Source organism: Phyllobates terribilis, unplaced genomic scaffold (assembly GCF_046119375.1).
Source record: "Phyllobates terribilis strain yellow unplaced genomic scaffold, ASM4611937v1 Scaffold_208__1_contigs__length_3488620, whole genome shotgun sequence".
In the NCBI taxonomy this organism is placed as follows: domain Eukaryota; kingdom Metazoa; phylum Chordata; class Amphibia; order Anura; family Dendrobatidae; genus Phyllobates; species Phyllobates terribilis.
This window is the reverse complement of record NW_027362968.1, coordinates 2,556,143-2,580,197: the sequence shown is the minus strand read 5'-3', so window position 1 is coordinate 2,580,197 and position 24,055 is coordinate 2,556,143. Positions and strand designations below refer to the sequence as shown.

The 24,055-nt window shown below is 48.4% G+C and overlaps 1 pseudogene; it reads left to right on the top strand.

The window, feature by feature from the left end:
- LOC141213692 (uncharacterized) overlaps positions 1–23,750 on the top strand; it is a 54,112-nt pseudogene extending 30,362 nt beyond the window's left edge.
- The last annotated feature ends 305 nt before the right edge of the window (positions 23,751–24,055 follow it).

Sequence of the window (24,055 nt, the reverse complement as noted above, 5' to 3'; positions counted from 1 at the left end):
TTTACACACATACAAAAAAATAAACATTTATACTCACCTTTCTACTCTGTGCTCCAGCGCTGCTGCTTCCTGTTCTGCCGGAGGCCTGGGGAGGAGTGCGGCGCCGGAGCACCGCGCTGTCTGGCGCCATTTTGCTAACGTGTCTTCAGTAAAATGGCGCCGGATAGCGCTACGCGCATGAGCCGATCCAACGCCTCACTCCTACCCCGGTCTCCGGCGAAGAGAGGCGCCGTGGCAACGCTCCTCCCGGTCAGGTAAGTATGTAAGTATGGTGCCGGAAATCGCGGTATGCGTTCAGTTTCTACGCATACCGCGATCTCCGGCGCCATATACTCCTCTTACCTTTAACAGCTGGATGCGTGATTCTGTCTGGAGCCAGACTGCGTCGCGCATGCGCAGTCTATCGAAGCTTCAGACAGAGATGCGCATCCCAGGTTATATTATAGACTAGATATAGAACCCGTTCTACTCCCGGGTGGCGAGCATTTTTAATGGTTTATGGTCTCCCATGCTGGTATGTGCTGCCCCCCTCCTGGTATTTGTGCTGCCCCCATCCTGTCCCCACCATCCTATCCTGGTATGCATGGCACCCCTCATCCCAATCCTGATATGCATGGCTTCCTCATCCCCAATCCTGGTATGCATGGCAACCTTCTTCCCCAATCCTGGTATGCATGGCACCCCTCAACCCCAATCCTGGTATGCGTGGCTCCCTCATGCCCAATCCTGGTATGCATGGCTCCCTCATCCCCAATCCTGGTATGCATGGCTCCCTCATCCACAATCCTTGTATCCATGGCTCCATCATCCCCAATCCTGGTATGCATAGCACCCCTCGTCCCCAATTCTGGTATGCATGGCACCCCTCGTCCCCAATCCTGGCATGCATGTCACCGCTCATCCCCAATCCTGTTATGCATGGCACCACTCATCCCTAATCCTGGTATGCATGGCTCCCTCACCCCACAAACCTGGTATGCATGGTCCCCTCACCCCCCAATCCTGGTATGCATGGTCCCCTCACCCCCCAATCCTGGTATGCATGGTCCCCTCACCCCCCAATCCTGGTATGCATGGTCCCCTCACCCCCCTAATGGTATCTGTGGTACCACTCAGCCCCCAATCCTGGTATGCACGGTCCCCTTACCCCACAATCCTGGTATGTGTGGTACCACTCCATCCTGATATGCATGGTCCCCTCACCCCCAATCCTGGTATGTATGGTCCCCTCACCCCACAATCCTGGTATGCTTGGTACCCTTCATTCCCCAAATCCTGGTATGTGTGGAACCCTCACCCCCCAATCCTGGTATGTGTGGCCACCTCACCCCCGAAACCTGGTATGTATGGAACCCCATCCCTCATCCTGGTATGCATGGCACCCCTCATCCCCCAATCCTGATATGTGTGGTACTCCTTCATCCTGGTATGCATGGTACCCTCACCCCCCAATCCTGGTATGTATGATCCCCTCACCCCACAATCCTGGTATGCTTGGTACCCCTCATTCCCCAAATTCTGGTATGTGTGGCCCCCTCACCCCCAATCCTGGTGTGTGTGGTACCCCTCAGCCCCTAATACTGGTATGCATGGTCCCCTCACCCTACAATCCTGGTATGTGTGGCACCCCTCCATCCTGGTATGCATGGTCCCCTCACACCCCAATCCTGGTATGCTTGGTACACCTCATTCCCCAAAACCTGGTATGTGTGGCCCCCTCACCCCCAATCCTGGTATGTGTGGCCCCATCACCCCCCAATCCTGGTATGTGTGGCCCCCTCACCCCCAATACTGGTATGTTTGGCCACCTCATCCCTTTCACGCTGTACAGAGATACAAAAAAATAATCACTTATACTCACCTTTCTTCCCTGTTCTCCAGCGCTGCTGTGCCCTGTTCTGTCGGAGGCCGGAGGAGGAGTGTGGCGCCGGAGTACGTGCATGTCCATACCGCGCTGTCCGGCGCCATTTTGCTGAAGACACACTGCAAATGTGTCTTCAGTAAAATGGCGCCGGATAGCGTCATGCGCATGCGCCGATCCGATGCCTCACTCCTGCCCCGGTCTCCGGCGAAGAGAGGCGCCGCGGCAACGCTCCTCCCGGTCAGGTAAGTATGTAAGTATGGCGCCAGAGATCACGGTATGCGTTCAGTGTCTACGCATACGCGATCTCCGGCGCCATACACACTCCTCTTACCTGTAACAGCTGGATGCGGTCTTCTGTCTGGAGCCAGACTGCGCATCACGCATGCGCAGTCTATAAAGGCATCAGACAGAGACACGCATCTCCCGTTATATTATAGATTGTCATGTCATTGACCAAAAATCAAAGCTCAGGACAACAATATACATTATAGGTGAAGTAGACTCAAAAGACCAAGCAGATTCAACCTTAAAGAACGAGTCATTACTTCTTTTTTTACCCACGAGTCCCGCACGTCATGCCCAACTGCCCCAATGCACGTTCAAATCTTCCTCAGGGGGTTGAATCGGACACTTACCCATGAGTCCCGCACGTCATGCCCAACTGCCCCAATGCACGTTCAAATCTCCCTCGGAGGTTGAATCGGGCACTTACCCATGAGCCCCGCATGTCATGCCCAGCTGCCCCAATCTGCAGAATCTGCCTGATTCCTCCCCCTGAGGAAAATCCGAAACGTGCGTTGGGGTAGTTGGGCATGACGTGCGGACTCATGGGTAAGTGCCTCATTCATTACCAGTATACTTATCTCTAACATTCAAGAACTTGTCCACTAATTTATTCCCCCCCCAATGTATCCCCCCCGGGGCCCCTAAGACTTATTGTAAATACCTTCTGTTGCTGATAATGCCTGTGAGCGGCGCTATCGTTGCCTCTCACAGGCATCACGTGACCCCGCGCTGACGTCATGACAAGTGAGGCGTGACTCAGCACTGGGGTCCCCGCGGTGGCCGCAGGGTTGTGGGTGGGGTTACCCCCGCGTCACACCTTGCATCCACCGCGTGCTTTCCCAATGAATGGAGAGAGGCAGAGCGCGTGGTGGATGCTGGGTGTGACGAGGAGGGGTAACCCCGCCCACAGCCTGGAGTCCACCCTGGAACCTGGAAGACAAAGACCCCCGACTGCTGCCAGCACTTGTCGTGACATCAGCGGATGTCAGAGCCGGCTGCAGCCGGGGGTCACATGATGCCTGTGAGCGGCCAGTGATAGCGCCACTCACAGGCCGTATCTGCAACAGAAGGTATTTACAAGAAGTCTTAGGGGCCCCGGGGGGATACATGGGGGGGATATAAGGTAGTGGACAACCCCTTTCAGCCATGGCGCTCTATTTTACCACCTGTGTGCCTGTTTTTATGTAATCTCCACCTATATGATGTGTGCTGCTCCTCTTTATTGATTTTGATTTAATTATACTGAGTTAGGACCTAAGCGCTATAATACTGTTGTGGGGATCTATGTGATACTGCTATATCTATGTCAGATATGTAATTGGTCTGGCACCCCCACTAAAACCACGTCCCCTCCCCCACCCCCACCCCCCGTCCAACTTATCTCATATATGTGTGTCTCTCTTGTGATTAATAAAATTGATGTTGATATTTACTTTATGATTGAAGTAGTAATGACTCGTTCTTTAAGGTTGAATCTGCATTGTCATTGTATCATAACACAGGATAACAAAAAAAATGGTGGTAGCCCATGCAAGTGCTGCACTCACTATTCTGCTGGTGCAGTCACTGTGTACATACATTACATTACTGATCCTGAGTTACATCCTGTATTATACTCCAGAGCTGCACTCACTATTCTGCTGGTGCAGTCACTGTGTACATACATTACATTACTGATCCTGAGTTACATCCTGTATTATACTCCAAAGCTGCACTCACTATTCTGCTGGTGCAGTCACTGTGTACATACATTACATTACATTACTGATCCTGAGTTACATCCTGTATTATACTTCAGAGCTGCACTCACTATTCTGCTGGTGCACTCACTGTATGCATACATTACATTACTGATCCTGAGTTACATCCTGTATTATACTCCGGAGCTGCACTCACTATTCTGCTGGTGCAGTCACTGTGTACATACATTACATTACATTACTGATCCTGAGTTACATCCTGTATTATACTCCAAAGCTGCACTCACTATTCTGCTGGTGCAGTCACTGTGTACATACATTACATTACATTACTGATCCTGAGTTACATCCTGTATTATACTTCAGAGCTGCACTCACTATTCTGCTGGTGCAGTCACTGTGTACATACATTACATTACTTATCCTGTACTGATCCTGAGTTACATCTTGTATTACACTCCAGAGCTGCACTCACTATTCTGCTGGTGCAGTCACTGTGTACATACATTACATTACATTACTGATCCTGAGTTACATCCTGTATTATACTCCAAAGCTGCACTCACTATTCTGCTGGTGCAGTCACTGTGTACATACATTACATTACATTACTGATCCTGAGTTACATCCTGTATTATACTTCAGAGCTGCACTCACTATTCTGCTGGTGCAGTCACTGTGTACATACATTACATTACTTATCCTGTACTGATCCTGAGTTACATCTTGTATTACACTCCAGAGCTGCACTCACTATTCTGCTGGAGCAGTCACTGTGTACATACATTACATTACTGATCCTGTACTGATCCTGAGTTACATCCTGTGTTATACTCCAGAGCTGCACTCACTATTCTGCTGGTGCAGTCACTGTGTACATACATTACATTACTGATCCTGAGTTACATCCTGTATTATACTCCAGAGCTGCACTCACTATTCTGCTGGTGCAGTCACTGTGTACATACATTACTGATCCTGTACTGATTCTGAGATACCTACTGTATTATACTCCAGAGCTTCACTCTCTATTCTGCTGGTGGAGTCACTGTGTACATACATTACATCACTAATCCTGAGTTACCTCCTGTATTATACTCCAGAGCTACACTCACTATTCTGCTGGCGCAGTCACTGTGTACATACATTACTGATCCTGTACTGATTCTGAGATACCTCCTGTATTATACTCCAGAGCTGCACTCTCTATTCTGCTGGTGGAGTCACTGTGTACATACATTACATCACTGATCCTGAGTTACCTCCTGTATTATACTCCAGAGCTGCACTCACTATTCTGCTGGTGCAGTCACTGTGTACATACATTACATTACTGATCCTGAGTTACATCCTGTATTATACTCCAGAGCTGCACTCACTATTCTGCTGGTGCAGTCACTGTGTACATACATTACTGATTCTGTACAAATCCTAAGTTACTTCCTGTATTATACTCCAGAGCTTCACTCACTATTCTGCTGGTGCAGTCACTGTGTACATACATTACTGATACTGTACTGATTCTGAGATACCTCCTGTATTATACCCCAGAGCTGCACTCACTATTCTGCTGCTGCAGTCACTGTGTACATACATTACATTACTGTTCCTGTACTGATCCTGAGTTACCGCCTGTATTATACTCCAGAGCTGCACTCACTATTCTGCTGGTGCAGTCACTGTGTACATACATTACATTACTGATCCTATACTGATACTGAGTTACCTCCTGTATTATACTCCAGAGCTGCACTCACTATTCTGCTTGTTCAGTCACTGTGTACATACATTACATTACTGATCCTGAGTTACATCCTGTATTATAATCCAGAGCTGCACTCACTATTCTGCTGGTGCAGTCACTGTGTACATACATTACATTACTGATCCTATACTGATACTGAGTTACCTCCTGTATTATACTCCAGAGCTGCACTCACTATTCTGCTTGTTCAGTCACTGTGTACATACATTACATTACTGATCCTGAGTTACATCCTGTATTATAATCCAGAGCTGCACTCACTATTCTGCTGGTACAGTCACTGTGTACATACATTACATTACTGATCCTGTGTTACATCCTGTATTATACTCCAGAGCTGCACTCACTATTCTACTGGTGCAGTCACTGTGTACATACATTACATTACTGATCCTGAGTTACCTCCTGTATTATACTACAGAGCTGCACTCACTATTCTACTGGTGCAGTCACTGTGTACATACATTACATTACTGATCCTGAGTTACCTCCTGTATTATACTACAGAGCTGCACTCACTATTCTGCTGGTGCAGTCACTGTGTACATACATTACATTACTGATCCTGAGTTACATCCTGTAGATCTTTTATTATAAAAATGAAAAACATAACAATAATAATAACAGAAACATAACAAAATTAATAACCAGAAAATAAACAATGTAATGAACTGGTCCAGCCGCTCCCTCTCTCCTCACACACATATTATACATATATACAGAATAATAACTATCTACACTGTGACATCTGGTCCGGTTACCAAACAAAAATAACAATATAATAAACAATAACCGACAAATTATATACATACTAATATATACATTCTTTTTTTTTTTAAATAAAATAAATACTAACTATACAAATATATACAAGACAAAGCAAAACACCCCACACTCGAGCCCACCAGCCCGTCCCCGGCACTGACCTGAGAGCTGGTCCTGCGTCTCATGCCTCAGTCCAACGTCCATAGGCCAGATCAGGCAGTGCCAGTTTTTCACCCAAATAACCAGTGTCTCACAAGATGAACCCACCTCCCCCCTTTTCCCTCCACCCAACCTAACACCTACACCCAAACCCATATATACAATATATACAGAAACAAACAATACAATAACCACAACTGACAAAGCCCAAGTTCGGTGCCTGCAGCCCTACATCACTGTCTGCTGATCAATAAAACAAAACAAAAATCTATGGTGTCAGCAGCAGCCCACCACCAGGAGAGGAGACGACCAGACTAGGGCACACTAAAAGAAAAGCCCCTCCAGAGGAGAGCGGCCCTCCGTGTACCCAGTCTCTCATACTCCAGAGAACGCACCTTCACCAGGTCACCGAGTATGGTCCTAAACACATCGTCCACTGGGAGGATTTTCCGCTGCGTCGATACTAAGCACCGTGCGTTCCACGTGTGATCCCTAACCACTGCGCTAACTAGAAATAAGGTGCGGCGGTCCCGACCACCCAGGTCCCCGAATGCTCCATAGGCCCATTCCGCATAAGAGAGACCGGCCAGCCGGGGCCAGCCAATGGAGGCGCCCACCCTGTTGTACACCTCTGTGTTAAAGGGACAACGAAGCAGGAAGTGATCCATGCTTTCAAGCATGGTACCACAATGCTCCCGAGGACAGTTCCTGTCCTCAGAGCTCCAACACTTCAGATTGTCCCTCACACACAGTTTCCTATGGAAGCAGCGCCAAGCCAAGTCCCAAAACTTCGAGGGGATCCTGATAGAATTCAAAAGATGCAGACCCACCCCAAGATCCCGACTTGGGCAACCCCTGCGCGCCAGAGGCCTCTGAAAATGGGTCAACAGAACCCTTTTGTCAAGGAGCTTCCTTGGCAGAGTCCTGACCTCCCACATTCTCAGACCCCCACCGGCGAATTACCTTCAGAACCACGGTAGCGTAAGCCGGGAGATGTCCATGCGGTGTGCGGAGAACCTTCACTTGCCCTCCTGCCTCCCATTCCTGGAAGAAAGGCTGAAACCATCCCTTACAGGAGAATACCCACGGAGGAGCCCTCTCTTTCCAGAGGTTTGCAATATTGATCTTAATGAAGGTATTCACAAGGAATACCACAGGGTTAACCGTACCCAACCCTCCTAGTCTCCTCGTACGGTAAGTAACCTCCCTCTTGACCAGGTTCAGTCTATTCCCCCATAACAGTTGGAAGAACAAACTGTAGACCCGAGTCCAGAGAGGCTCTGGCAAGATGCACACACTGCCCAGATAGATCAGCAAAGGGAGCAGGTAAGTTTTGATCAGGTTTACCCTTTCCCTTAGGGTCAAAGACCAACCCTTCCATTGGTTCACCTTCTGAGTGGCGATCTCTAGCCTGCTGTCCCAATTTTGTTTGGGGTAATCCCCCTGGCCAAATTCGATGCCAAGAACTTTTGCAGAGACTTTGGGTTCTGGAAGGGTGTCCGGGAGATCAAAACCAGGATCTCCTCCTCCCAGCCAGAGACTCTCACACTTATCCCGGTTGATCTTAGACCCGGATGCCTCCGAGTAGTGATTTACCTCTGACATCAGCCATTCTGCCTCCCCATCAGAGGAAACAAAAACGGTGACGTCATCGGCATAAGCCACCACTCTCAGAGTGGCTTCCGGTGCTGCCCGGTCCATCCCGATCCCAGCCAACGGTCCACGCTCCACCCTCCTAAGAAGTGGGTCAATCGCAAACACGTACAGTAGCGGGCTCAAGGGACAACCCTGGCGAACACCACACCCAACCTCAAAAGAGCTGCCAATCCAACCGTTCACAAGCGGGGAACTCTCTGCCCCAGCGTACAAGGTCTTAAGCCAATCAACAAACCCCCCCGGCAGGCCATACCTCAGAAGGACAGACCAGAGGTACTCATGATTAACCCGATCAAACGCTATTGCCTGGTCCAATGACAGCATGTACCCCTTCCAGTGACCAGCCCTACCCTGCTCCACCGCCTCTCAGACACAGAGTACAGCACTAATTGTACTGCGGCCCGGAACAGAGCAATGCTGGGCCCCCGAAAGGAGCTGGGGTGCAAATTTCACCAGCCGATTAAACAGCACCTTTGCCAAAACCTTCCTGTCTGCATTGAGAAGCGCTATGGGACGCCAATTCTCAATGCAAGATGGGTCCTTACCCTTTGACAAGATGATCAGGGCAGACCTCCTCATTGACTTTGGCAGAGTGCCCGAGGAAAGACACTCATTGAATACCTCAGTCAAGAGGGGAACCAAGGCATCCTTAAAGGTCTTATAGAATTCAGATGCTTATCCATCTGGACCGGGAGATTTCTTTAGGGCAAGCCCTTCAATCGCCAGCTAAACTTCCTCTTCCCTGATCATCTCTGTCAAAACACCAAGAGAGGGGTCTACCCCTGGTTCGGGGACGGCTTCAGCCAGAAAAGCCGACATCTCATCCCAATCCAGATCCCTCTTCCCCAAGAGGTGCGAGTAGAAGGATCTGACGACCTCCAGGATCACTGATCTGGATCTTTTCAGGGACCCCGCAGTGTCAACCAGTCCTGTAACAACTTTACTATTCACTGGCATCTTGCAGTTTCTGTAAGGGTCGGACGAGTGGTAATTCCTCTCAAAAACCAAAGATGCGTGTCTATCATACTGACACCTCATTAGCAAAGATTTCACTCTGGAGATCTCCTCGCGGCTACCTCCAGTTGAGACAAGATGCTCGAGTTTCCTCCTCAGGCCCTGATACAGGCGATACCTGTCCAGGCTCCTGAGGCTCGAGAGCTGGCGGAAGAATCTCACCACCCTTTTCTTAAACATCTCCCACCACTCTGACTTACTACTACAAAGATCCAGTTAGGGTACCTGGCTCTGAAGAAAATCCTCAAAGGACTGTCTTATCTTCACTTCTTCCAAGAGAGACGAATTGAGCCTCCAAAAGCCTCTTCCCATCCGGGGGGTCTCTGTAACATTCAGGGAAAACAAAATCAAACAGTGATCGGAGAACTCCACCTCAACAACAGATACTGCTGAAGAGACAGCTTCCTCTTTTAAATAAAAACTGTCTATCCTGGACCTACAGTTACCTCTATGATAGGTGAACCCCTCGTGGCCTGGGGTGTGCCGGATGTGGACATCCACCAGACGAGCCTCACTAGCTATACTATTAAGGGCGACATTATCATAAGTCAGCTTGTCTCTGGAACCCCCTCTATCCCGGGACCTCGTGACAGTGTTGAAGTCCCCTCCAAAGACGACCTGCCGACTCGTAAAAAGGTAGGGCTTGATCCTCGTAAAGAGACACTTTCGGTCCCACTTAGATTGGGGACCATAGATGTTAATGAGCCGGAGCTCTTGTTCCTTCATGAGGACATCTAATATCAGGCACCTCCCCATTTCTAACTCAATAACCCGTCGGCATTCTACCGGTGCGGTAAAAAGGACCGCCACTCCGCTATACGGCTCGGCCGCAAGAGACCAATAGGAGGGCCTGAGTCTCCACTCCCTCTTAGCTATAAACACGTCTGCCATATTTGGCAGCCTGGTCTCTTGCAAAAAGAAAATGTCAGCTTCAACCCGGCTGAGAAAATCAAAGGCCGCAAATCTAGCCATATTTGACTTAATGCTGGCGACATTAATGGACGCCAGCGTCAACGGAGTGGGTACCGCCATCATTGGTGATTAAGTTAGATGGCTTTCTTCTTCCCACTCCCCTTATCCTCTGCCACAGAGGAGGAATCCTTCCCCCTCTTAATGACACAGAGGTGTCCATTCCAGCATTTTTCCTTCTTTTCTCATCCTTGTCTCCGGACTCTGGGCCAGTCCCTCCACCCAAGGACCTTGCATCCCCAGGAGAAGGAGGCTCGGCGCCCCCTGTAAGCTCCGCTGAAGCCGGAACCTCACCCTCAGCCTCCTCTTCTGAGGAAGAGATGTTATCAAGGGCTTGGAACATGTTAGAAAGACGAACCAGAGTGGAGTCGGTTTTACCTTCCTTGGTCAGAGCGGGAGAAGATGTTTTATCTCCCTTCTTTCTCTTCTTTTTGGTGCCGAGCTTACGCTTGTTCTCTAGCCACCGCTTATTATCCTCATCCATACTTTCATAATGGGAGGATTCTGAGGCAGAGGCAGTTTCCTCCCTGTGGATCCTCCTGACCTCCTCATCCAACTCATCATCCCTCGGGGCCTCAGCAGCAAGACTGGCATCCAGGACAGGGGCTGCCCCGGTAGTCTGGGGCTCGCCCCGCTCCCTCTCCTGTCTGCGCTTGTCTAGTCGCCTCAACTGGGCAGGCGTCTTTTTATTGCTTTTCTTCCCTGGCCCCTCAGCTCCCCCACCCCTGCTAGTCCCCTCACCAGCAGAATCGGCCTCACGGCTTTCTCCCACCGGGGTCTCGACTGCATTAGCGAAGGAGCGAGGACAACTGCTGAATGGGTGACCTAACTCACCACACAGGTGGCACCTAATCTCCACACAAGAGGCAGCAAGATGGCCGACACCCCCACACAACGCGCATTTCTGCACAGTGCAGTTTGCACTGAAGTGTGTGGGGTCGCCGCACCTGTGACAGAGCTTCGGTTGCCCCTGGTAGAAGACCAGGATACGATCCCTACCCAGGAAGGCAGACGATGGAATGTGGGCAACCGTACCACCTGAACGCCTAAGTTTTACCTTAAACGTCCAGGCCCCTGACCAGATACCAAACTCGTCGCGGTTTTTCTTTGGCATCTCCACCACCTCAACATGCCGACCAAGCCACGTCATGATGTCATAGCAAGAAAGTGACTCGTTATGAGTCATCACGGTCACTTTCTTGATCTGGTTTTGGCGAGACACTACCTGAACGGCAAAGTCTCGTCAGCCGTGCTCATTTTTTGCCAACTCATAATTCGCTCAGAAGAGCTCAAGCCCCTCCGGCCGAACAAAGCTGACATCAAACTCAGGCGTGGAATAGGAATGTATCAAGGCGTGGATGTCAATCGCCTTGAAGCCCATCCTCAGCAGGAGCTCCACAACTTTAGACCTTGGAGGACATGCATCACTGCCCCTCCACCGAAGACGGACCACATTCCTACGCACACTGCCTGGCCCGGCTGTTGGGAGGGACCACACTGTGTCACCCCCCTTTTTGCTCTCGGAAAACCCCGAGGCCATGCCTCTCTATCCAAAAGGATAGATCAACCTCTCGACCCTCTACCATTAGTGATCTCTCCCCCTTCTTTAGAGCCTCCAGAAGGCGCCGTTGCAACATGCCGTCCCCAAAGCCCGGAGACGAGGAGGATGCCCTATTTGCCCCGGAGGTGACACTGGCATAACTCTGGACAGGTGTTGCCACCCCCGGGGGGGCAACCGGACCAGTGACCACATCAGCCCCAACAGCATCACCATTGCCCACCTCCATCTCACCCTCCACCAAACCAGCAACCACACCACTAGACAATGAATTAGCCTCCTTCACCCCCACCACCACATTCATTCCTGCTGGACCAGTAACAATGGCGGATGACATTTTGACCTCCGCATCAGGCACAAGGGGCTCAGTCACCTCCATGGAACTGGAGGCGACCTCATCCCCGGTCTTATGTGTGCCCTCCACATCATCGGTCGGTAATTTCCGCTGTTTGGCATTCGGTATAATGTGCCGCTGATCTTTAGCTGCTGTTATGCGCCACTGATCTTTAGCATCAGGATCTTCCGGACCAGCGACGCCAACACAAAATAGCACTTTCGTGGGAGGACCGGAACGCTCAGCCCCGACAGCCCCCTCACACTGCCGCTGTTAGAACCTTGCTGTTAGGTTTTTTTTCCTTTGCTGGTCACATGACCTTGTTGGCCTATTTAATCCTGCTCCGCCCTTCTGGCTTTGCTGGACTTCATTGTATTTCTACTTTCTAGCTAGCCTGTGCTCTGTATCTAACTCTGTTAGTTTGCTTGGTCTACGGACCTCTATGTTCAATCTATTTTGTTTGTTCGTCTTTCTGCTACTATTTCTGTTAGGAGGTGTCCCATATTCCTCCCAGTCCTTAGTACTTGTAGGGATTCCCTCCCCACATCTATAGGTCTTCGTACAGACTAGATTAGGACTTTAGCAGGTCTGATCGCAGGATCAGGTTCCCTGTTACATCGTAGGGATTCAGCTGAGTCCTATAGTAGGGACAGATCTCCTCTCTTTCCTTAGCTCTGGTAGCAGAACATAACAGTAAGTCCAGCCCGCAAATTCTCTAAGGAAAGATTTTTTTTTTTGTTCCATCATGGTGTCGGTTCAGGATTTGGCTAAACACCTGCAGGGACTCTCTCTGGAAGTGGCCGAGCTCCGTCAGCACGTGAGTAACTGTCCTGGAGCATATTTCTTGGAGCCTAAGGTATGTTTGCCGGATTTATTTTTTGGTGAACACCGAGAATTTTTTTCATTTAAAAATGCTTGCTTATTGTATTTTCGTTTGAGACCCAAGTCCTCTGGGGATGAATCCCAGTGCGTAGGGTTCATAATGTCACTTTTGCGCAAAGAGCCTCAGGAGTGGGCCTTTTCTTTGCAACCTAGTGATACATGCTTCAGATCAGTGGATAGTTTTTTTTCTGCTTTAGGACTATTATATGATGATCCTGACCGTGTGGCATCAGCTGAGACTGAGTTGAGACGTCTAAAACAAGGATCGGGTAATGTTGAAAAATATTGTACACATTTTCGTCGTTGGTCCACTCAAACAGGGTGGAACGATTCTGCTCTGAAAAGTCTATTTCTTGCTGGGCTCAGTGAAAGGGTTAAAGACCTGCTAATTGCTTATCCTACACCTGAGGATTTGCAACAGGCTATGCAATTAGCTATACGGGTGGATAGAAGACTGCGTGCTAGGGTTAATGAGAGCAAATCCTCTGCTATGTCAGTTTCTGGTTATGATAATGTGTGTACTAACAGTGGTGAACCGATGGAGATTGGATCGGGGGCACCTCGCTCTCAAGAAAAAGACCGTCGTTTTTTGGAAGGCTTGTGTTACTATTGCGGAAAATCTGGTCATTTGATTAAAGGCTGTGAGCTTCGTATGAAGAAAGAAAAAAAAATGGTCAGTCACGCCCGTATTGCCTGTTTAAATTCCAAGGGTATATTTTTAGCTGCTTCCACGATTGCTCAGGAAAAATTGATGGAATTTCGGGTGTTTGTTGATTGCGGGTCTACACTGAATGTAATTGATGGGGGATTCGTGGAAAAACTCAATTTAAAACCTGAACCTTTATCATCCCCCATTGCTGTGGTTTCTGTGGATGGCTCCCCTTTGAAGAATATTACTCTCAAGGTCAGTGAATTTCCTCTCACTATTAATGGTGTTCACCATGAGAAATTGGATTTGGTAGTGTTGAATAACTTGCCTTCTCCAGTAATATTGGGTTTGCCCTGGTTAAAATTTCACAATCCTGTATTGGATTGGTCTACCAGTGAAATTAAATCCTGGAGCCATAAATGTTATGACAAGTGTTGTAACGGGCGTATTGCAGCTTTGGATAGGGGAGAATTGCCTGTTCCTATTCAGGATTTTTGGAGAGTTTTTTCTGAGAAGGAATCGCAGGTTTTGCCTCCCCATAGAGACTATGATTGTTCTATTGAATTTGTCCCTGGAGCGACTCTTCCTAAAAGTCGTTTATTTAACCTTACTATTCCTGAGAGGAAGGCTTTGGAGGAATACATACAGACAAGTTTGGCCGCCGGTCACATTAGGCCCTCTAAGTCTCCTGTGGCGGTTGGATTTTTTTTTGTAAAAAAAAAAGGACGGCGGTTTACGTCCTTGTCTGGATTTTCGTGAGATTAACAAAATTACGGTACGCAATCCTTACCCACTGCCATTGATTCCTGATCTGTTTAACCAGTTATTGGGGGCCAAGTGGTTCTCTAAAATTGACCTTAAGGGGGCATACAATCTGTTGCGCATGAAGGAGGGTGATGAATGGAAGACTGCTTTTAACACTCCTGTGGGTCATTTTGAGAATCTGGTTATGCCTTTTGGTCTTACTAATGCTCCTGCATTTTTTCAGAATCTGATTAATGACATCCTTAGACCTTTGATCGGTAAAAATGTGGTTGTGTATTTGGATGACATTTTGATTTATTCGCCAGATCTGGAGTCTCATTGGCGGAGCGTGCGTGAGGTATTACAGTTATTAATGGACAATTCGCTTTTTGCTAAGCTGGAGAAATGTGAGTTCGCTGTACAGAGAATTAGTTTTTTGGGCTACATTATCTCCAGCAAAGGTTTTGAGATGGATCCGGTTAAGGTTCAGGCTGTGCAGGAATGGCCTAGGCCTATTGGTTTGAAATCGATACAGAGGTTTTTGGGTTTCGCCAATTACTATAGAAAATTCATAAAAAAATTTTCTAGTATTGTCAAACCTCTGACTGATCTCACCAGGAAAGGTGCTGATGCGGTTCAGTGGTCTTCTGAGGCCATTGAAGCTTTTGTGTATCTCAAGGAGAGGTTCACCTCTGCTCCCATCCTTATGCAGCCTGATGTTACTAGGCCGTTTTTGGTTGAGGTTGATGCTTCCTCTGTGGGGGTTGGCGCAGTATTGTCTCAGGATAACGGGGATGGATTACATCCCTGTGCTTTTTTTTCAAAAAAATTTTCGGAGACTGAATTGAATTACGATATTGGTAATCGGGAATTATTGGCTATTAAACTCGCATTTGAACACTGGCGCCACTTCTTGGAAGGTGCGGAATTTCCCGTTCAGGTTCTTACGGATCATAAAAATCTGATATATCTTGACGCTGCCAAGCGCCTGAATGCCCGTCAGGCTAGGTGGGCACTGTTTTTCTCGCGGTTTAATTTCTCCGTTACTTACATCCCTGGTACTAAGAATGTTAAGGCGGATGCCTTGTCTCGCAGTTTTTCTCCCATAGTCGGTGCTGAGAAAGAGGAAAACATTTTTCAAGAAGGTGTTGTGATAGCTGCTTTAGACTCCGTTTTGGAAGATGAGATTCTTAAAGCTCAGGAGAATGCCCCATCTAACACTCCTCATGGGAGGTTGTTTGTGCCTGGGACCTTTAGGAGAGATTTGTTTGTTGAGTGTCACGAATCTCGGTTGGCAGGTCATCCCGGAATCTCTGAGACCAAGAGACTGGTGGGTCGCAGTTTTTGGTGGCCTGGATGGCAGAAGGAAGTCATTAAGTGGGTGCGCCAATGTACTATATGTGCTAGATCTAAGTCCTCACATACTCCTGCTGCGGGGTTGCTTTGTCCTTTGGAGGTCCCCAGTGCTCCTTGGACACATTTGGCTATGGACTTTATAACTGACCTTCCCCCCTCTGAGGGTTTTACTGTCATCTGGGTGGTCGTGGACCGTTTTAGCAAGATGTGTCACTTGGTTCCCTTCGTCAAACTGCCCTGCGCTAAAACTCTCGCTAAGGCCTTTGTCAAGGAAATTGTCAGACTTCATGGCGTTCCTACTGACATTGTTTCTGATAGAGGTCCTCAGTTCGTGGCTCGTTTTTGGCGTGCCTTTTGTGACAGGTTGGGAATTCATTTGTCGTTTTCGTCCGGATATCATCCTGAATCTAATGGCCAGACAGAAAGGAAAAACCAGGATGTTGAGCAGTTCTTGCGTTGTTTTGTGGCAGACAATCAAGAGGGGTGGTCTGAGTTTCTGCCACTTGCCGAATTTGCTCTGAACAATCATACATCTTCTTCTGCTGGTTGTTCGCCTTTTTTTTGTTGTTCTGGGAGACATCCGTCGTTTGGGTCGTTCTCCAAGTTGGGATCTGCCGTGCCTGAGGAGGAGAATTTTTCCGGTGATTTGGAAAGAGTTTGGACGGATGTGCGTGGTAATCTTCAGGAGGCCAACAGAAAATCTAAAGACTACTTGATAGGAAACGACAGGAGGTTTTGTTCGCTGTTGGTGACATGGTTTGGTTGTCCTCTAGGAATCTGCGGTTGAGGATTCCTTCTAAGAAATTGGGTCCCAAGTTTGTAGGGCCCTTTAAGGTGCTTCAGGTTGTCAACCAATCTGCTGTTAGGTTGGAGGTTCCTACCTCCTGGAGAATTAATCCGGTCTTTCATGTCTCTCTGTTAAAAAAAAGCTGTTGTGTCGGATGGTGACGCCTCTGCCTCTGTTCCTCCGGTGGTGGAGGACGGGGAATATGAAATTTCTCGCATCCTTGACTCTAGACGGTATAGAGGTAGTTTGCAGTATCTTGTGGCCTGGAAAGGTTTCGGACCCGAGGATAACTCTTGGGTGAGGTCAGATGATGTTTCCGCGTCCAGACTTATCAGAGCGTTTCACAGGAGATTTCCTGATAAGCCTGGTCCTAGGGGATCCGGAGGATCCTCTTAGAAGGGGGGGTACTGTTAGAACCTTGCTGTTAGGTTTTTTTTCCTTTGCTGGTCACATGACCTTGTTGGCCTATTTAATCCTGCTCCGCCCTTCTGGCTTTGCTGGACTTCATTGTATTTCTACTTTCTAGCTAGCCTGTGCTCTGTATCTAACTCTGTTAGTTTGCTTGGTCTACGGACCTCTATGTTCAATCTATTTTGTTTGTTCGTCTTTCTGCTACTATTTCTGTTAGGAGGTGTCCCATATTCCTCCCAGTCCTTAGTACTTGTAGGGATTCCCTCCCCACATCTATAGGTCTTCGTACAGACTAGATTAGGACTTTAGCAGGTCTGATCGCAGGATCAGGTTCCCTGTTACATCGTAGGGATTCAGCTGAGTCCTATAGTAGGGACAGATCTCCTCTCTTTCCTTAGCTCTGGTAGCAGAACATAACAGCCGCCGCTTCTCAACTAAGTGATCAGCGGCAACAGCATTCAGAGGTGCCGAGGCTACCGGAGCAGCCCCGACACCGGGCTGCTCCCCCCTCCCACTGAGGAGCGCACCACAGCATCGTGGCCTGACTGAACGCCCGTCGCCGGGCCGCCCTCACTGTCCAGCCTCTCGGCTGATGCACCTCCTGCTGCGTCCCCGCTACTACAAGCAGAGACGGAGCTCTGTGCCTCACTACCACGCTCTGTAATCTCCCCGCGCCTTTGCACCGGATCCACAACAGAACCCGGGCTGGGCTGGGCAACGGGGCTTATACAGCGAGCTGAGCCTGCCGCCGACTTAGGGGGTACAGGGAGGGGGGCATAGACAAAGCTTACCGCTTCCTGCAGCTTTGGCTTGGTCTTCTTTGCCTTTTTGTGGCCCCCAGGTGCCTCTTCTGGTAGATCGTCACCAAGATGGAGGTTTTGGAGGCACACTGGGGACTCCAGGAGATTAATCTCTGCCATTAGCGCCCCTCCCTGGCCGCTGCTGTCACTGTCCTTCCCAGAGCCGGCAGAACTGCGACCGGCTGTCACTGTCGCCTGTCCTGCAGAGAGCTCGCTGCACGTGGCCTGCGGGTGATTTTGCAGGCTGCCAGGTGGGGCTTCCTGCTGGTCATCATCACTCTCATCATCCACCTGGCTCTCAGGCTGCAGCCCCATCTGCCTTTGCTCTCTGGTATCAGCCATATCTCTGTAGCGGTCTTCATTTATTAGCTTTTCCTTGAATGGACCACTCTGCTCCCTGATGGTGGCTTTCCTAAGTTCCAGGAGATGAATTTCACTGGTCAGTCGCTTTTCCTCGGCTTGGAGCTTGGCCTTCCTTGGTTTGGAGGCCCCTGCAGCTTTTGCGCTTGTGCAGCGAAGCTCCTCCCGAAGTCTCCTGACAAGCTTACTGGCATCTTCATACTCACGGAGGTGGATCATGACCCGGGAAGCATAGGTGGACACAGACTCCCGGGGTCCCTGCAGCGCCCAACCCCCCTCAGGGAGGTCGGCCTCACCTCCGTGAGCACTCAGCTTTCCTCCGGAAGGAGCGCCATCACGCACGCCGCTGTCTGGCTTTTCCTCCATGCTGGAAGCCTTGCGGCTTCTAGGGGTCTCCACAATCCCGGGGGGAGTAGGAGCCACATTGCTGCGACTCCTGGTGGAGCGTCTCACCCCCGAGTCCTCTGATGTGCAGGCCGGTTGCTGGTTTCTTCTGCCCCCCGTCGGCCTGGTTCGGGAACCAGAAGCCTGGGGCTTGGCTCCTTCACTCATCCCAGAAACTCGCTCCCTCCCTAGGTAAGAGAGAAAGCAGGTCCCCAGGTGGAGAGGTGTTGGTTTCTCTGAGATCAGGAGCTCACAGCAGGATCTGCAGCCACCACACCCGCAATCACCACACTGACTAGCAGCTGATCAAGCTGCACCCAGTATGCTGCTGGTGGAATCACTGTGTGCATACATTACATTACTAATCGGAGAGAATTATGATTACAGCTCTGGAGTATTATACTGGTTGTAATGATAAGTAATACAATATATTTAAGCAGTAATATGCGTCTCACAATTAGACAAACCCTTTATAACAACATTCCCTCTTGAACATTGGAGAAACCTCACTGTCCTGTAATATTACAGTATACACTGTGTGCAGAATTATTAGGCAAGTTGTATTTTAGAGGATTATTTTTATTATTGATCAACAACTATATTCTCAATCAACCCAAAAGACTCATAAATATCCAAGCTTAATATTTTTGGAAGTTGGAGTGGGGTTTTTTAGATTTGGCTATGTTAGAAGGATATCTGTTTGGGCAGGTAACTATTACTGTGCAGAATTATTAGGCAACTTAATAAAAACCAAATATAATCCCATCTCACTTGTTTATTTTCACCAGGTAAACCAATATCAGTGCACAAAATTTAGAAATAAACATTTCTGACATGCAAAAACAAAAAACAAAAAAATTAGTGATCAATATAGCCAGCTTTCTTTATGATGACACTCAACAGCCTTCCATCCATAGATTCTGTCAGTTGCTTGATCTGTTTTCGATCAACATTGCGTGCAGCAGCCACCACAGCCCCTAGACACTGTTCTGAGAGGTGTACTGCTTTCCCTCCCTGTAGATCTCACATTTTATGATGGACCACAGGTTCTCTATGGGGTTCAGATCAGGTGAACAGTGGGGGCATGTCATTATTTTTTCTTCTTTTAGACCTTTACTGGCCAGCCACGCTGTGGAGTAGTTGGATGTGTAGCGCCTCGTGGGTTCGGTCGCTACAGAGGTATTGCACCTCAACCAGAGGTGTGATATCCCACTCCTGGGTAAGGATGGTGTGTGGACCGGGACTCAGTTAGCTGCATGCATCACACACCCCATTTCCGGGGGACAGCTCAACGGTGCTCCCATTAGTACAGTAATGCAGGCACGACAGATCATGTCCCTGGCTGGAGTGGGGAGGGGAGAGGAAAACCCAGTGATGTAGGAGCAGGAGGAGACAGTTTCTGGGCATAGGTAGGAGCTCATTGGTTGCTTGCCACCTGAGCTCACACACTAGGGGAGGGTATATAAGGTGGGCACCATCTTAGTTCTGGGTCAGTCAGTTCAGTCAGGAGGAGAAGTGAGAGAAGGAGTTCAGCCAGAGAGGGCTGACAGGGAGCTGTGGCGCAGTCTGGGCCCAGCTCCACGAGGCAGGCCTAGGAGGAAGACCAGAGTCAACAGAAAGGAACAGCAAAGAAAGAGAAGTACCCAAAGTGTAGAAGGGCCCAGAGACACTAAAGCAGAAGGAACCCTAAGGACCCAGGAGATTACGGGTGACGGGTTGGCAGAACAGGGTACCGGATCCCAAGTTGGTGGAGGTGACTAATCCTTAACCAAGAACCGGTGGTCGTGATCATTTACTGGTGCAACCCCTCACTACACCTACTAGGAAGGCACACCACATAGGGTCAGGGAAGTGGACACCCAGTCCTCCCAGGAGAAGACCCGAGGCAGCTGGACAGAAGTAGTGTCACTGGTGGGGCACGGCTGACGAAAAGATAGAAGGGAGTCCTGTGCCACACTCCGGAATTGCCTGGGGGTTGATCGAGCCCCCCTGTCTGGTGGACGCAGCACGGCTCGGGCAGTCCTATCTGTGCACAAGTGACCTGGATGAGAACTGTGAGTAAAGAACCTGAACTGCAACACCTTGTCTCTGTGCTTTCTCACCGCGTCAGCACTACTAGTACTGGGACGCCCCGCACCACAACCACCATCATCACTCTACATTACCCTGAGGCTATACTCCTCCCGTGGGGTGTTGTACTACACTCTGCTGCACCCACAACACCAGCCTCAGCGGTCTGCCCTGTAGCGACGGTTCATCCTGACCGCAATCCACGGGTGGCGTAGTCGGACATTAAACCATAAAAACCCCATAAATAGACTGCCACTGGTTTGACCACCCTGAGCCAAGGGACCGGGTCGCCGCCACGGTGACTACAACCCACAGCATCCCACAAAAGGCCCGGTTCCGGGTTCCCCACGCGGCCTAGGGGGCACGTCACATGCATGTGATGGAGCATTGTCCTGCATGAAAATCATGTTTTTCTTGAACGATACCAACTTCTTCCTGTACCACTGCTTGAAGTTGTCTTCCAGAAACTGGCAGTAGGTCTGGGAGTTGAACTTCACTCCATCCTCAACCCGAAAAGGTCCCACAAGTTCATCTTTGATGATACCAGCCCATACCAGTACCCCACCTCCACCTTGCTGGCGTCTGAGTCGGAGTGGAGCTCTCTGCCCTTTACTGATCCAGCCTCTGGCCCATCCATCTGGCCCATCAAGAGTCACTCTCATTTCATCTGTCCATAAAACCTTTGAAAAATCAGTCTTAAGATATTTCTTGGCCCATTCTTGACGCTTTATCTTATGTTTCTTGTTCAAAGGTGGTGGTTTTTCAGCCTTCCTTACCTTGGCCATGTCCCTGAGTATCGCACACCTTGTGCTTTGTGATACTCTAGTAACGTTGCAGCTCTGAAATATGGCAAAACTGGTGGCGAATGGCATCTTGGCAGCTTCACGCTTGATTTTCCTCAATTCATGGGCAGTTATTTTGCGCTTTTTTGGCCAACACATTTCTTGCGACCCTGTTGGCTATTTGCCATGAAACGCTTGATTGTTCGGTGATCACGCTTCAAAAGTTTGGAAATTTCAAGACTGCTGCATCCCTCTGCAAGACATCTCACAATTTTGGACTTTTCAGAGCCCGTCAAATCTCTCTTCTGACCCATTTTGCCAAAGGAAAGGAAGTTGCCTAATAATTAAGCCCACCTTATATAGGGTGTTGATGTCATTAGTCAACACCCCTCCTCATTACAGAGATGCACATCACCAGATTTACCGTACTTAATTGGTAGTTGGCTCTCAAGCCTATGCAGCTTGGAGTAGGACACCATGTATAAAAAGTATCGAAGTGATCAAAATACTCATTTACCTAAAAATTCTGCACACAGTGTATTATATATAACACTCTGGATTCATTGTAGCGTTTGTTCCGTTAGTAAATAACAATGTAACATTAATAGACCCCAGATGTGGTGATCAGAGAGGGGCCGCTGCTCTTACCACGGCTGGTGCGGCCATTGTTCTCCTGGATGTGCTCTGCTGCGGTTCTGCTGCTGGACTGGGCTGTGACCCCGACTCCAGGACACATTATATAAGGGTCACACTTGTTTCTGGCCTTTCCTGGAAAGTTCATTACCTGATATTCAGGCTTCAATGACTTTGTGTATTTTTTATGATTTTTTATGATTTATTTTTCCTAATCTTTAGTAATGGGAAACACTGGGAGAATGGAAAGGTCCAGATCATCTCCGCTGTGGAATCCCTTAATCACTAATTAACCTGCAGAGCGGACACAGAAATAATATTCCCTGATGAAGATAAGAAGAGTCATAAACCCGAGCGCGGACTTGTAATAACAGGTGTGAGAAGCAGAAGACGTTCTGTCCCTCCATATACTCAGAGGGGCATCTGCGGACTGCGGGGGATTTCAGAGAAACTGCCTTAGGCTCCTTTCACATTGCGTTCTTACCCACATTCAGTGACCCGACGGGGCCATGAACTATAATGGTGCCGACAGTCAGTGTACGCTTTGACGTCCATCATTTTAGGGCGTACACGCCTACTATTAAAATTTCAATGCAGTCTCTAGCATTAAGGCTGTGTGCCCACTGTGCGTTTTTCAAGCGTTTTTGCCTCGGAATTTCCACAGCGAAAACGCTTAAAAAACGCTTGGTAATATGTGCCCCATGATCCCCAATGATAATCCGCATGTGCTGTGCACATGCTGCAGAAATTTCCGCTGCGGACTAGCATTGCGGAAAAATACACAGCATGTCCATTATTTTTGTGGACACGCAGCGTAATTGCCGCATGGAATCGCTTAATATCCACATGACTATATGTGCACATGCGGATATGAAGCGATTCAATGTGCGGATGGTACCCGGGTCTGGAGAAGAGGAGACTCCTCCAGACCCGGGTACCATAGTACTTGTAACAAAAAGAATTTAAAATAAAAATTATACATTATACTCAGCTTCCGATGTCCCCCGGTCTCCTGTACGATTAGTCCTGGCTCCCCGGCGGCTCGCGATGGTGTAAAAGGACCTTCCATGGCGTCATTTAGTTATGTGACAGATCACGCAACCGCTGACGTCGGCGGACGCGTGACCTTTCACGTGACTAAATGACGTCATGGAAGGTCATTTTACACCAGCGTGAGCCGTGCAAGAGACCAGAGGCACCGGCGAGAAGACCGGGTGCCATCGGAAGGTGAGTATATTGTGTTTTTTTTTTTTTTTACCATTTTTATTCTTTTCTTTAACTATTAACTTGGTCACACTATATGAATCCATGCCGGTTGCCAGTTGCATGGATTTATATAGTGTGACCAAGTTGTCAAGCACGTTTCCAAGTGATGCTAAAATCGCTTGGAAAGCGCTTGTCAACCCGCATGCGGAAATGCATGCAAAAATGCTTGTCAAACCCTTCTACCTGGCAGGAAAAATGCATGTACAATCCGCATGCGTTTTTCCTGCCAGGGAGATGAAGAAAAAATCTGCAGCATTTCTGCATCGTGGGCATTTAGCCTAAAACTTTAATAATGTGTCAAACGATTTAGTTAAATAACATTACCTAAATCCCCAGTGTTGTTTACATGCACTGTTACCAGTCACTGATTTACTTGCTGTAGGGTATTTGCTCATTTTTGTGCTTCTATTTTTCTCTTAGGTTTAATGTTTTCATTCAAACCTTTTTTAATGTCGCTGTTTTACTTGTTCTTCTGTTGTATTTTTATGTTCTCCGTTGCCGGTGAAGTTTTGCCTTTCCAGATTTTTTCACTTGATTTGTCATTTGCAACTTTCTGAAAAGTAAGAAAAGTTTTGCAGATATGTATTCCTGATTCTTCCTTGAGTGATTTCATGTATGCTAGACTTTTTGAGGGTAAAATATTTACAAAACGTGCAACTTTTTGTGCTGATTTAAAGAATTTTCTGTATTTTCATGACTTTGAAAATTGTACATTCACACTGAAGGCATCAAAACTATGAATTAACACATGTGGAATTATATACTTAACACAAAAGTGTGAAACAACTGAAAATATGTCTTATATTCTAGGTTCTTCAAAGTAGCCACCTTTTGCTTTGATGACTGCTTTGCACACTCTTGG